The sequence below is a fragment of the Martes martes genome, assembly GCF_963455335.1.
Source record: "Martes martes genome assembly, chromosome: 5".
NCBI lineage: Eukaryota > Metazoa > Chordata > Mammalia > Carnivora > Mustelidae > Martes > Martes martes.
The window spans coordinates 32,465,826-32,480,928 of record NC_137892.1 but is presented as its reverse complement, the minus strand read 5'-3'; the positions used below and the strand labels follow the sequence as shown (position 1 = coordinate 32,480,928).

The 15,103-nt window shown below is 40.7% G+C and overlaps 1 protein-coding gene across 15 annotated transcripts in view; it reads right to left on the bottom strand.

Moving 5' to 3' along the window:
• The window catches only part of GRAMD2B (GRAM domain containing 2B), a 111,920-nt gene that overhangs the window by 38,800 nt on the left and 58,017 nt on the right, over positions 1-15,103 (bottom strand). The window lies entirely within an intron of this gene.

Below are 15,103 nucleotides of genomic sequence, written 5' to 3'. Positions count from 1 at the left end.
CCAAGACTTGCCAGAGTTATGCCGTGTTCCTCTACTTTTCAACAAGAGTTCTGCATTCCAGCTATGCTGGTCTTCTTCCCATGGCCTCGCTTACATCATGTTCCATCCTCCCTCTGTGCCCTGGCTCCAGCTGGGCTATCCTCTCTGCCCCTTCCCAACTCCCCACAACTACACACTATCCTCTCTGTCCCTTCACCACTCCCCACAACTACACACTATCCTCCCTGCTGCTTCCCAACTCCCCACAACTACACACTGTTCCATGCCTGGGGTATGTCTAATTATAGACCTTGGTCACACTGGCCCCCATCTCTTTAGCTACGGTGTCTGGGTATAAGAAATTGTGCAATTAATAATTACTGACCAGACAACTTTGAGTATATTTGCAGTACAGGACAAAAATCAGCATTTTTAAAAAGTAATCTCTATACCCAATGTAGGGCTTCAACTCAAGACCCCAAGACCCAGAGTCACATGCTCTACTGACTGAGCCAGCCAGGTGTCCCCAAAATCAGCATTTTAAAAAGGGCTTTGGCTTACATTTGCTTTCAGCCTACGTTGTAAACTCTTTACCAGGTGTGCCTTACAACTTCTATTGGAAGGGGGCCATGTTGAAGGGGCCAGAAGGGAGGAAAAGGTCGTCTTTCCACTTTCCCTTACACTTAATCAGCACTGTGTACAGACTTATTCCTCACACTGATCATTAGTTAGGTAAGCGAGAACTTGAATCCCTGTGACAACTCAGACTGTCTTCATTGTTGGAAGAAACGAAGATTGCAAGCAGAATTATAATCAAACTAAGTAACTTCTCAGTAGTGGTACTTTGAGGCCAAGCACAAATGGAAAATAACAAAATAAAATGACAAGAAAATACATCAAGGAGACAGCAATTGACTTTTCCAATTTCCAGGAAAGGCAAATTGATGATGCTGACAGCGAGTTCCCTTTTGTTACTTACAGCCTCGGCATGTAAATAGTATTTTGTATGTTGCCTTGCTCAGTGCTAACAAAATTTCTAAAAATATGTTTAATATGGCTCCTTTAAATAAGAATATAATTTTCTCATGGGCAAGGGCTTTAAAGAGTTTTTATATTTCTATCTCCACTCCTTTTTTGAAGTTGTTCTCCATGAGCAATTTCTAGATGTCAGAATAAGCCATTTTCATGTATCTAAGATATATTCAAGGACATTTATTAAAGCTTTGGCCTGAAGGATGTGTTTGGGGAAGAAATAAATTTTAAAAGCAGAATGAAACACTTAGAAAAACAGAAAGGTAGGAATACAAAAGAAAAGGTCATGATGGGGTGCCTGGGTGGCTCAGTGGGTTAAGCCTCTGCTCGGGTCATGATCTCAGGGTCCTGGGATCAAGCCCCACATTGGGCTCTCTGCTCCGCGGGGATCCTGCTTCTGCCTCTCTGCCTACTTGTGATCTCTCTGTCAAATAAATAAATAAAATCTTAAAAAGAAAAGAAAAGAAAAGGGCATGAACTCCAGGAAAAAATTACTTAGAGAAAGTACAGTATTAACAAATCTATAGCTATCACGGAAAGTACTCAAAGTATCATAAGTATTAAATAAGATCAGAAAGTACCTCACGTACTTGAGAAATAACTATAAATTAAAACCTAGAATATGGAGAGCAACTTGATCACTGGGAATGTATTTACAGAGCACGATACAGAAAAAGAATATGCCCTAAGATAAAACAGCCATTTGCAATTATAGGCAATTCTGAATGATAAAAGCAAAGCTGTTTTATATAAGTTGAACTTCTAACTGCTCAAATTCATAAATGTGCTTACTGCCCAGAGCAGGAATGCTAGAATTTAAGGAAAATTAAGAAGTTCTTTCAATGAGCTTGGGGGAGGGCCACAATTTCTAAATACCTCTATACCAGAAGAGATCTGATATCCAAGATAAATAGCCACATGCCTCGTCTTTGAACCTACCATATCCTGAACATGGCAAGGAAGAAGGGAAGAACAAATATTTAAGGACAGTCTCTGCTCTCAACAGATTTACATCTGAAATAAAGGCAATTGGCACACATAAAAAAACCCAAATCCACTGTTCTATCAACCTCATTAAAACCCGGATTAAAGATGTTAATGCCTGTGTGCGGTTCCATCAAAGAATAACAATTTGGAACCACATTTTGAAGGAAAAGAGGACCAAGGATAGTACAAAACTGGGAGGATAAAGGCTTCAGGCAGAAGTCATAAAACGTTAGAGTGTGCAAGGAAAGAGAAAGGAACAATTAACATGGATCTTGGGAGTGCCAAAGAGAAGGTGTCTTTAGCGGAAGAGCATGAGAGGTGAGTGCAATCAGAAAAAAATCAAGTGGCTGAGGCAGAAAGGTGTTGGTAAGCAGAGGAGCCTCAAAATTTTGAGAAAGTAACAGAGCCCTACCCTAAAATGAGGCACAACTTTTTTTTTTTTGAGATTTTTTTATTTGACAGAGAGAGATCGCAAGTAGGCAGAGAGGCAGGCACAAAGAGGGGGAAGCAGGCTCCCCGCTGAGCGGAGAGCCCAATGCGCGGCTCAATCCAAGGACCCTGAGATCATGATTTGAGCCAAAGGCAGAGGCTTAACCCACGGAGGCACCCAGGTGCCCCGAGGCACAACTTTCTTAAAAGGATACCTGTGAAGGGTGCCTGGGTAGCTCAGTTAGTTGAACAGCTGACTCTCAATTTTGACTCAGGTCATTATCTCAGGGTCGTGAGATGGAGCCCCATGAGACCGGCTCTATGCTCAGTGAGGAGCCTGCTTGAGATTCTCTCTCCCTCTCCCTCTGACCCCCACTCATACACAAACGCTCTCTAAAATATATAGATAAAAAAATTTTTTTTAAAATGATACTCCTGAGATAACGACATTCTAACCTCTGATAGATGGGTCCTGGATGAGAGGAATGTGAGGGAGTCTGGATTTATAGGTACTCTTCCAACAAAGAGAAGGTAGAGGACCAGGGGGTAGGAGAGAAAGGAAAAAGTAGACCTCTACCCACTGCCCCCAGGCCAAGCAGGACATGCCTTATAAGCAACATGGGCAGAACATGAATTTATGTTAATATAAATACCTCCTGGGGGCGCCTGGGTGGCTCAGTGGGTTAAGCCTCTGCCTTCGGCTCAGGTCATGATCCCAGGGTCCTGGGATCAAGCCCCACATTAGGTTCTCTGCTCAGCAGGGAGCCTGCTTCCCCCTCCCACTCTGTGTACCTCTCTGCCTACTTGTGATCTCTGTCAAATAAATAAATAAAATCTTAAAAAAAAAATACAAATACCTCCTGAATTAAGTTTCATTTCTCTTGTTACCATGCATGAGAGTAACTTTTATTCCGGAGACAGAGGGGATATATCATGTCAGAAATACATGTACTTAACCAGAAAGGAATATTTCACCTATTAATAGCACAGTACCATTAAAAAAAAAAAAAAAAACAACCCAAAACCCACCCAATCCAGGGCCACTGGAAGCCAACTTGAAGAGCAATGTTTGTTCTTGTTTTGAGGAGCCCCCACTGTGTCCGTGGGAACAGGCTGTGCTGCTTTGGCCCTCAGCTGCTGGAGGAGGCATTTGCACGGGAAGCACGGGAGACAGGAGAAAGGGGCTGCCTCGTGCCACCCTGGCTGTCATCTCTGATGATGCAAGAGCTTTCTTCCCTCTTATGCCCTTCATTTCCTGGAACTCTTTCTGTTCTATGCAGGTTAAAAACAAAATAAAACAAAACCCAAAAAACATCAAAAGCCCGAGAGCTGAAAGACCCACGTACATGCACATTGCAGCAGAGTTATAAGTTGCCACAAGGCTCCAAAATAGCACCACAAAGCACTCCGGAAACCCGTCTCTCCTTTGTTTCCCCCACTCAAAGTGCTACCTCCTCAGGCTTCTGTCCTCTGATCTCATGGCTCAGAATTGCCTGTGTGTGAGGACAGCTCAGGATGTTCACCGGGCTGGGCCATACAGGAATTTCCAGAGGTCGGCTCCAGACTTCCTGCCACATCACCCCCAGGGACCGAAATGGACACAGGCTCTTTGGATGTCATCAGTGCACGAGAAAATTCTCTTTGCTTAAGTGCTTTGTATTACTAAGACTCAGGGCTTCTTTCTAATGAAAATTAATGGGATTCAACCACTAGACAAGAAAGTCACTGTCGCTTTTTGTTCTTTATTTACTTGCAAACTAAAATTTTTAAAAATATTTATTTATTTATTTTAGAGAGGGAGAGCGAGAGCGAGAGCGAGAGAGAGAGAGAGCATGTGAATGAGGGGAGTGGCACGGGTCAAGGAGAGAAGCAGATTCCACACTGAGCATGGAGCCCCACGCAGGGCTCCACCTGACAACCCTCAGATCCTAACTTGAGTGGAAATCAAGAGGTGGAGCTTAAAGGACTACACCACCCAGGTTCCCTTGTCACTTTTCTAAAAATGCAGTATGTATACGTTAGAGAAAACAGTTTCCTCTAAAAAGCCTTGGTTTAACCAAAAACGCTTTCAAACAAGATACTTAAGCAAAGAACAGTTTATGCTACCCTACGGGAATAAATAATAAAAGAGTACTTTCTTGGTTACTTTGAGTTTTAAGATTCAAAAGTATTAATGTACGCTCCTCAAGAAAGTAAACCCATTAACTGTATCTTATCTGGGTTTTTCTCCCCTGCACTCCATCCCCATGTTTTATATGTATTATTGCCAGAGAATTATTTGACATTTATATCATGACATATGATATAAGTAACATATGTCATATTATTAATATAATGATTTAATCATATAGATGATATGTAATTATCATATGTATTAACATATGTAATAGAATAACTCCTCACTGTTGTTAAGAAATGTCTATCCCAGTATTTTAAAGATAACTCGCACAGATACAAGAATTAGAATTAGTGTAATTTCTACATGAAAATTAGTACCTTTTTCAAGAAAACATAAGCAGTAAGCCTAAACAGAATTTTTTTTTTTTTTTTTTTTTTTTTAAACTCAAGCACCTAAGATCTAGACCTGAGCTGAGATCAAGAGTTAGATGCTAAACCCACTAAGCCACCCAGGGGCCCCTAGATACATTTTAACAGATCTTACATTTGACATCCTTATTTCCTGTTCTTAATTTCTATCACCACAAATACGCATTTTCTCTACGTGTGCTGAAAATACAATGCTTGGCCAAACACCTGTTCTCTGCCTCCTCCCTCTCCCTTGCCACCCCTTTGTTCTGGATTTTCCGAAAAGACTTTAAATTTGCATTGCTGTTCGCAAAGAGCACGTTCACCCGTATCATGCATGACCATACCAGTGTTCATGAAATGTGGACAAGGTGAGTGTGTACCACACCAATTATCCAAATGTCACAAATAAGGAAGCTAAATAAGAGGACTGAGGGACTGCCTACACAATACCCTAAGTGCCTAGAACCTCTGTAACCCATATGTTGACTGCCTGTTTCCCACCAAACTCATTCAGACACCAAGACCTGTGGAATTCACCTCCTTAATATTCTCCAGTTATGCCCCTGCTTATTCGTTCCCAGTTTTGCTGGCTTCGCCGGGATCCTCAAGGCCTTCTGCCTGGACCACTGTACCTCCCTACCTCATCTGAGCTCTGACAGACACTTTCTCCATCTCACTCCTTCTATCTACATGGAAGATCACTTTACCGTGTGATCTTGGAAAAACCCAAATATGATAGGATAGTTACATCATCTCCCCACCCACATCCCATCAAAGCCCTTCTGGTTCTCCAGTGCCTACAGGATGCAGCTGAAGATGAATTAAGGAGGCCCTCTGCAATTTGGAACCTCCCTCTTTGGCTTTTAACCTCCTGTCATGTTGCCCCAGTCATAAGCTTGGGCTGCCTGAGACGTCTTTCCTGTCCCCAGCAAGCACTGATTATATTCCAAGATTTAGCTCTGGCTGACCATCATCCTATAGGGAACCCTGCCCAGTGCCCAGTGTGCCCTGAGGGCTGACTCTCCTTTTCAGATGCTCCCTCCCAGTACCCTATAAGGTATGGCTGCCATGGCAACTGTATGCTTTAATGGGAGGTTTGCTTTGAAATTATGAATGCCTACAGTTTGCTTGTCTTTTCCCTCCTTGGATCATAAGCCCCTGAAGGGCAGGGTCCAGGGTTTTCTGTATCCCTTGGAGGAAAGGGCTCTATTCATTTAGCTTAAGTATTTCATGCTCCTCAAATCAGCACTAGAGGCCAGGCATTCTGATTTCTAGCCCAGAGCCCTTTCTTGCTACACCAGACAGCATAAATAGCAACAGGAAGGGATGTACTTCACTGGGGATTTCTGGACTTGGGAAGATTGGCATGGGAAAGGCCAGAGAAATTTTCTACTGGAGGGTGGACCCTGTTCTGGCAAACTTGGACCCAACTGGTCAGTGGTGGTTTTAATGAGGCAATGGCCTGCCCTTCCAATTCTTCCAGGCAAAGGTCTGACAAAAGGATACAGCAAATACTGTGGGTCAAGAAGGAACCTTTCCATTGAGGAAGCTTTACTGTTTCTTCCCAGAAAACTGGGTGACAGGTAGGAGAGTCAGCCTTATGAAGCCAGCATGAGCTCATCATTGCTGATGGGAGGGGCCATCACACCTTAGTTGGTTTTATTGTTTGAAGAGTCTAAAGGGCAATGCTTAGATATTGCAGGTTCCAAGAAACCCAAAGAACACAAGATTCCTTTTCTTCATTTTGCATCTCTGAAGTGGATAAGGCTCAAGGAAAAGAACCTATTCCAGGATCTGTGGCTTCCTGAGAGCAGCCCAATACGTGGTTTCTGGGAGGGGCATCTTCATAAGGGTTGTTTATCACATTTCAGTTTCTGAATGAGATTCTGGCTTTCTTGCGTCCACATCAGGTCCCCATTCCCACAGCATGTACTACAGAGCTGCACTGCACAGAGCTGCTCTCTTCCTATCATGCTTGATAAGAAATTTTCCTATCATGCTTGATTAGAGATTTTTCCATTTTTAATAATTTGGGGTAAAGGAGCATAGGATAGTGTATGCATTTTCTATTTGGCCAGTGAAGGTAGGTGGTGTTCACAGAATAGTGACACTGTTTGAAGATCGGTCATAGATCTCATTAGAGAAACTCAGGCTGGCCTAATTTTGGGGATTAATACTTAGTTTACATCACAGCTAACTGAGTAATTAAAAGTTCCCACTTATTTTCATAAATGATTAAAAAGAATTTCCAACTGTTTACTATGAGTTTTATGATATATACAAAGTAGACAAAATAATGATTATTTACTCATGGCTAATCTCATTTCATCCATCTCTTCTCCCAAATCCTGTTTATTTTGAAGCAAATCCCTACATTATCACTGCAAAGATAAACACAATACCAATATCAAACCCAAAAAGGATTAACAATTATAACTGATTAAGAAAATAAGTGAGGGGCACCTGGGTGGCTCAGTGGATTAAGCAACTGACTTCAGCTCAGCTCATTATCTTGAGGTCCTGGGGTGGAGCCCTGCATGGGACTCTGCTCAGCAGGAAGTCTGCTTCTCCCGCTCACTATGTCCCTCCCCCAACTTGTGCTTTCTCTAGGTCTCACAAATAAATAAATAAACTCTTTCAAAAAAAAAAAAAAAAAAAGTAAGTGAGATCTAGCTATCATTCAGGGAAGGTATTATCATTACACATTATTATTGAAGAGTATAGCAGGACATGTCACCCCAAAAGATGCTGCTTCAGTGTGGGGACTATTTTGAGCTGTAGGTATTTGAAGGAGAGCAAATGCATGAAGAGACTTTCTCTGACCTCCCCTTCCCTGCCTAAAGACAGATTCTCCAAAAGGATTTCCTTGCGAGTTCCATCAAGTATGAAGGATTGACTCATCACAAAAGAATAGGCTAGAAGTTCACAACACACCACCCAGACAAACCGTCAGAAATTGTTATACCTCCTGCCTATTCTTCTTCAGTCCCTTCATCTTTCATAAAAATCATTTATTGTCCCCTGAGAGGCCCATATCCTCCCTCCCCTCTCCCTAAAAAGATGGAATTTAATACTGAGGTCTAAAGCCACCTCTCTGAGTTACTCATTTTTCTCTGGGTATCTCCCACATATACATAAGGCCAACATGTTAATAATGTTCTTCTCCTGTGAATCTACCTTTCATTATGGAAGTCTCAGCTAAGGACTCAGAAGAGTAGAGAGAAAATTATTTTCTCCCTCTGCAGTGCTTAGGGTTAGAGTGAACTAAATCATCTCTGGACACATGTTGGATATTCAGAGTATCCAGTATGGGACTTGAAAGAGTTCACACTCCCTGCATTAATCCATGGCTGTCACCAGGTTCACAATAGGAGGTAACCCTTTGGTATCTCCATGGGCTAGGGGTCTCTTTTCTTGGGGGCCTAGCTGCTCTGGCTACTTTGGGGAGAAGAAACAGAAATAGCCCCTAATCTCAACACCTGGGCCAAATTAGGTCTTCTTGGGGATGAAGGAAAAGAGATTTGCAAGTACATGGGTCAAAAAGAAGATGGTTGTCATTGTGAGCACAATGTATCGAAATGGATGAGCCACTATGACAGTGGGTGGGATACTAGTGCCACAAATATATCCTGCCTGCAGCTCATGCTACACTTGCTCTTCTCCACTCCCCCGCCAAACTCTGCCTTTCAAAATCCAAGAGATATTCTTGAGAGAAACCTGCTGCTCAGCAGACACACATGGTGATGTGACAGCACAACCATCCATTTCCTCTAACCCATCAATATTATTTGTCAATGAGGTTCTGGGCTGCGCTAGTACTTGAGGCTGTCTGGGCTTTCCTTGCAGGGTTAGGTCAGCCCTCCTGGGCACAGGAAAGGGATGGAAGGTAAGCATCTAAAAAGAAAGCAGTATGTGGGTTTGAAATAAAATATGGCATTCTAGGTGCAAAGATCAGCTCTCTCTCAACAGTATTTGGTTCTCAGACTTTGTCCATCATAAATACATGCCACAAATGACAACTGCCCCCTGATCTTTGCAAGAAGTTCTTGCCAATTCTTAGAACAAAACCCCTAGAATCTTGTCCATGAAAAAGAGCTTTAATGTAACAGTAATTCCTACTCTCTCTTTAAACAGCTTCAAATATTAAATTGTCAGGTTATCTTAGAAAGAAGGCAGAGGCAATGTCTTTTCTAAGCTGAAGGCTAGCTTGTTTCAAGAGTAGCTACCTGCACAGTATTGTTGGCTAAATTGTGGGAGATAATGGCAAGCCCATCTTTTGTAGTATACCGCAATCCCCTTTCCACCAGCCCTGTTTGCTCCTCCAACCCCCAGCCCATTATCCTCCCCTATATTTCTTTGGAATGATCTCTGAAAAGGTAAGCCAGACCTGGGGAGGGGGTACTAGAAGGCATCTCTCTCTTTTACTGTTATGAACATACCACCACCAATTCATGAAGTCGCTGTTAGCATCCTCCTGCCACTGCTGAGAGAAGGCTGGTTTTACAAAGGGGGCACAGCAGTAGGTGACCAACTAAAGGGGTGTCTTTGGAGACAGGAGGAGGAAAATGTGGAAGAGAGTGTGAGTGGGCTCTGTAGCCTCAAGCTTTTGCCTGGCGTGTCCTGTTTTCTTACTAATTAATGGGAGCCTGGCCTAAGACAGGAACACACAGAATGAAACAACTCTTAACCAAAACTAGGACAGAGAATACAAATAAAGCTGAAGCCCTTTCTTCTCTTCCATGACAGGTCATTTTGGGTAGGCTTGAGCCATATGGTTTCTGGTAAAATCTGACTGTGAACTCCATAAATGAGTGGTTGTGAAAGCGGAAGTCTTAAGTCTCTTACCCATTAAAATCTTGTAACTACTGAAGTGAATGGAAACCAAGCCAAAGATTATTAGGCCAAGCAAGAAGCAAAGTGGCTAGTTTTTATTCTTTCTCGCAGTGATCTTACAATGCGGGCTGGGAAAGAGGGGTAAATTTATCAGCACAAACCAGTACTTCTAGAAAAATAATCTTCATTAATGATAAGTATGTAATGCTACCTTCAGGTATGAAGTTCCTATATTAGTCAAATGCACTATCCAAAATCAAAATACAAACCATGTTTGAATTTTGTTTTGGAGATAAAATTACTAGTGATTTCTATTTTTTGCTACGATCTGTGGTGGTCAAGATTATTACCATGAGCTTGTTCTAATCACACATGTTAATCTGTTTAAAATGTCTTTTAAAAAAAGAAGGAAGAAAAGGGACAACATTGGATTTTGGGACACCGGTTATGCTCAATGTCTTAAACCAGAACAGATATCAAATAAATGTTTAGGGGGAAATTTTAAGCATGAGCCTTACGGGAAATCTCTAATTTTATAATGCATAAATTTGAATACACCTTTGAAAATACATTTTAAATAACGTTTTGACTGAGTTTGTTTCAAAATTATGAGTGATGCAAATATTCAGTTGAAGGTGGCTGGCGATGACATCAGGAGTTAACAGGTTAGATGTGCTAAAGTTAAATCCTAGGGGTGCTTGGGGGGGTCAGTCAGTTGAGTATCTGCCTTTGGCTCAGGTCATGATCCCCAGGGTCCTGGGATCAAATCTCTTGTCAGGCTTCCTGCTCAGCAGGGAGTCTGCATCTCCCTCTACCTCTGTCCTCCCTGCTGCTTGTGCTTGCTCTCCCTCTCTCTCTAATAAATGAAAAGAATAAAAATAAAGGTGGTTGGTAATGAGATCAGGAGCTAACAGATTATATGTGTTAAAGTTAAATCCTAGAGCTTGAGAATCCATCACAACAAGCCACAAGTCTACCTTCTATCATTTAGATTTAGCCTGGATATTCTCACAAGCTTATTCTTTCAGAGGAATTTTAGATTCAGTTTATAACACTTCAGAGAGTCACTGAAATTTAAGGAACACAACTATCTATATGATGTCAAGTTTTTCTTCCCTTTCAAAGAAGGTACATCTCTCTATTAATTAAGTTGTCTCTGGCAGCTGTATTATTTTTAAGTCTTCTTAAACTTATTTCTGGTTGTTTCATATTTCCTGTTGTTTGTACATTTTCCTCCAATTTGTTTTTTCTTCAATTTTGTTTGTTTTTTCTTCAATTTGTTTCTTCTTCAATTTTCCTTCAATTTTGTTTTTCTTACTGTTGGTAAGAAAAGTAATTGATTTAAAAATATTTTTTGATGACCAGTTAACCTACTAACTACTCGTTTCTATTTGTGTTCATTCACTTGAGTTTAAAAAATGAAGTCAATTATCACTTCTCAGTATACAGAAAGTCCAACCTCCTGTGGGTTCATCTTGACAGAGCTGCATTTAATGTTCCTTATTGTCTGCATCTTCCAATATATGGACCTCCCTTTGAAACCTGGATCCTTCAATATCCACATGAATGGCATCTGACCACTTGGTATTAACTCCATTAAATCACTGCTCAGATTATTCCATATAAAAATGGCTCTCTCTTGCTGTCTGCCTGTGATCTTCTATCATCCCAGTTCCTGCCCCTCACCACTCCCACTACAGACAAAAATAATAGTCTTTGATATCCACATTCTCTTAGGCTGAGCAATGCCTTCTGGACTTATTTCCTGAAGCAGCTCAGACCACTTCTATGACAGATTCACCCTTAGTTTCCAGGTATGCCAGTCCTTCTGCCAGCATCAACACCACAAGATCAGCTCAACATCAGCCTTTTTACTTTCTCAGCCCTAGATGGTAGGCACTGCTGAAGGTGGAAAATTAGCCCTTACTGTGGACTGAGGCTGCTGTCACGGGCCCATCGGCAATCCTTGGCCATCTTCCCCTCCTATTCCCTCAGCCTGCCTTCTAAGCACTCTCCATGCTGCCAAGCCCCTAGCCACACACAACCCATCCCTGTGGATCAAAGGGGCCACATCACAACTTAGCTAGGGAAACAGAAAACTGAAGTATTCATAGGAGTGCAACAACATGTGTTCCCCTGATCTACAATGGCATGTATCTGATTCTACTGCATCTGTGTGTCCCCCAAGTTTCGGAAGACAAGGTCTTTCTCCTAGTGACGTTCAAGCCCATGTTCCCACCCCTCTGGGCTTGTGGTACATCTTCATCTTTCCTCTCTCTGCTGACTTTCTGGGAGTTTATATACAACCCTACAAAGTTCTCTCATTTAAAAACCAAAACCGTGAGCCGAGTCCAAGATGGTGGAGAGAAGATGTTAATTTTGTCTGTTCCCAGGAATCCAGCTAGATAGCTATCAAATCTTTCTGAACACCTGCGAACTCAACTGGAGATCTAAGGAAAGAATAGATGCACCTCTACAAATTTTCTATTCTACAGATAGAAAAGCAACCACTTTCTGCAAGAATGACAAAACAGAAAACTCACCTCAAAAAAGAGAACAAGAGGCACTACTGACTGCCAGGGACATAATCAGTAAGGAGATAAGATGTCAGAACGAGAGTTCAGAATAATGAATATAAAGATACTAGTTGGGCTTGAAAAAGCATAGAAGACACTAGAGAATCACTTTCTGGAGAAATAAAAGAACTAAAATCTATTAAAGTCGAAATAAAAAAGGTTATTACTAAGAGGCAATTAAAATGGAAGTTCGATTAGTGATACAGAAGACCAAATGATGAAGAATAAAGCACCTAAGAAAAAGAGATAAACAACTATTGTATCACGAGGGGAAAATTTGAGAGATAAGTGATACCATAAAGTGAAACAATATTAGAATAACTGGGATCTCAGAAAAAGAGAAAGGAGAAAGAAAGAGAAAGAGATATACAGAGAAAAAGAGAGGCAGAAGGTATACTGTTATAAATTATAGTGGAGAACTTCCCCACTCTGGGGAAGGAAATGGGCATTCAAGTCCAGGAGGCACAGAGAACCCCTCTCAGAATCAATAAAAATAGATCAACACCTCGACATATAATAGTGAAGCTTGCAAATCTCAGAGACAAACAGAAAATCCTGAAAGCAGCTCAGGACAAGCAGTCTGTAACCTCCAAAGGTAGAAATATTAGACTGGCAGTAGACTTATCCACAGAGACCTGGCAGGCCAGAAAGGACTGGCATGATATATTCAGGGTGCTAAACGAGAAAAATATGCAGGCAAGAAATCTTTATCCAGCAGGGCTGTCATTCAAAATAGAAGGAGAGATAAAAAGCTTTCAAGAGAAACAGAAACTGAAAGAATTTGTGATCACTAAACCAGCCCTGCAAGAAATATTAAGCATGATGAGAGAGCCCAAAAGTAACAGACCAGAAAGGAACAGAGACGATAATAAAAAACAGTGACTTTACATGTAATACAATGGCACTAACTTAGTACCTTTCAATCATTACTCTGAATATAAATGAGCTAAATGCCACAATCAAAAGACACAGGGTATCAGATGGCATAAAAAAGCAAGATCCATCAATATGTTGTCTGCAAGACTCATTTTAGACTAAAGACACCACCAGATTGAAAGTGAAGTGGTAGAAAACCATTTTTAAGCTAATGGACATCAAAAGAAGAGGGGGTAGCAATCCTTCTATTAGACAAATTAGATTTTAAATGAAAGACTATAATAAGAGATGAGGAAGGACACTGTATCAGAATTAAAGGGCCCACCCAACAAGAAGAAGAACTAACAATTGTAAATATTTATGCCCCTAACATGGGAGCAGCCAATTATATAAACCAATTAATAACAAAATCAAAGGAAAACATTGATAATAATACAATAATAGCAGAGGACTTTGACACCTCACTCAGTGAAATGGACAGATCATCTAAGCAGAAGAACAAGAAAGCAAGGGCTGTGAACAACCACTGCACCAGATGGACATCGCAGATATATTCAGAGCATTACAACCCAAAGCAACAGAATACACATTCTTCGACAGTGCATATGGAACATTCTCCCAAATAGTTCACATACTGGGTCACAAATCAGTTCTCAACTGGTACCAAAAGACTGGGATCATTCCTTGCTTATTTTCAGAACACAATGCCTTGAAACTTGAACTTAATCACAAGAGAAAAGTCAGAAAGAACTCAAATACTTAGAGGTTAACATCCTACTAAAGAATGAATGAGTCAACCAGGAAATTAAAAGGAGAATGAAAAAAAAAATCATGGAAACAAATGAAAATGAAAACACAACTGTTCAAAACTTTTGGGATGCAGCAAAGGCAGTCCTAAGAGGGAAATACATAACAATACTAGCCTTTCTCAAGAAACAAAAAAGTCTCAAATACACAACCTAACTTTATACCTAAAGGAGCTGGAGAAAGAACAGCAAATAGAGCCTAAACCCAACAGAAGAGAATTAATAAAGATTAGAGTAGAAATCAATGAAACAGAAACTAAAAGAACAGTCAAACAGATCAACAAAAATAGGAGCTGGTTCTTTGAAAGAATTAATATTATTATTATTCAAAAAGAAAAAGAAAATATATTCAAAAATATATATTCAAAAAGAAAAGAGAAAGGACCCACATAAATAAAATCATGAATGAAAGAGGAGAGATCAAAACCAACACTGAAGAAATACAATCCTAAAAACATATTATGAGCAACTATATGGCAACAAATTAGGCAATCTAGAAGAAATGGATGCATTCCTAGAGATGTATAAACTACCAAAACTGAACCAGGAAGAAATAGAAAACCTGAACAGACCCATAACCAGCAACAAAACTGAAGTAGTCATCAAAAATCTCCCAACAAATAAAAGTCCAGGGCTGAATGGCTTCTCAGGGGAATTCTACCAAATATTTAAAGAAGAATTAACACCTATTCTTCTGAAGTTGTTTCAAAACATAGAAATGGAAGGAAAACTTCCAAGCTCATTCTATGAGGCCAGCATTACCTTGATCCCAAAACCAGAAAAGACCCCACCAAAAAGAATTGCAGACCAATATTCCTGATGAACATGGATGTCAAAATCCTCACCAAGATACTAGCCAATAGGATCCAACAGTATATTAAAAGGATTATTCACCAGGACCAAGTGGGATTTATTCCTGGGCTGCAAGGATGGTTCAGTATCTGCAAATCAATCAATGTGATACACTACATTAATAAAAGAAAGGACAAGAACCACATGAGTCTCTCAATAGATGCAGAAAAAGCATTTGACAAAGTAGGGCATCCTTTCTTGATT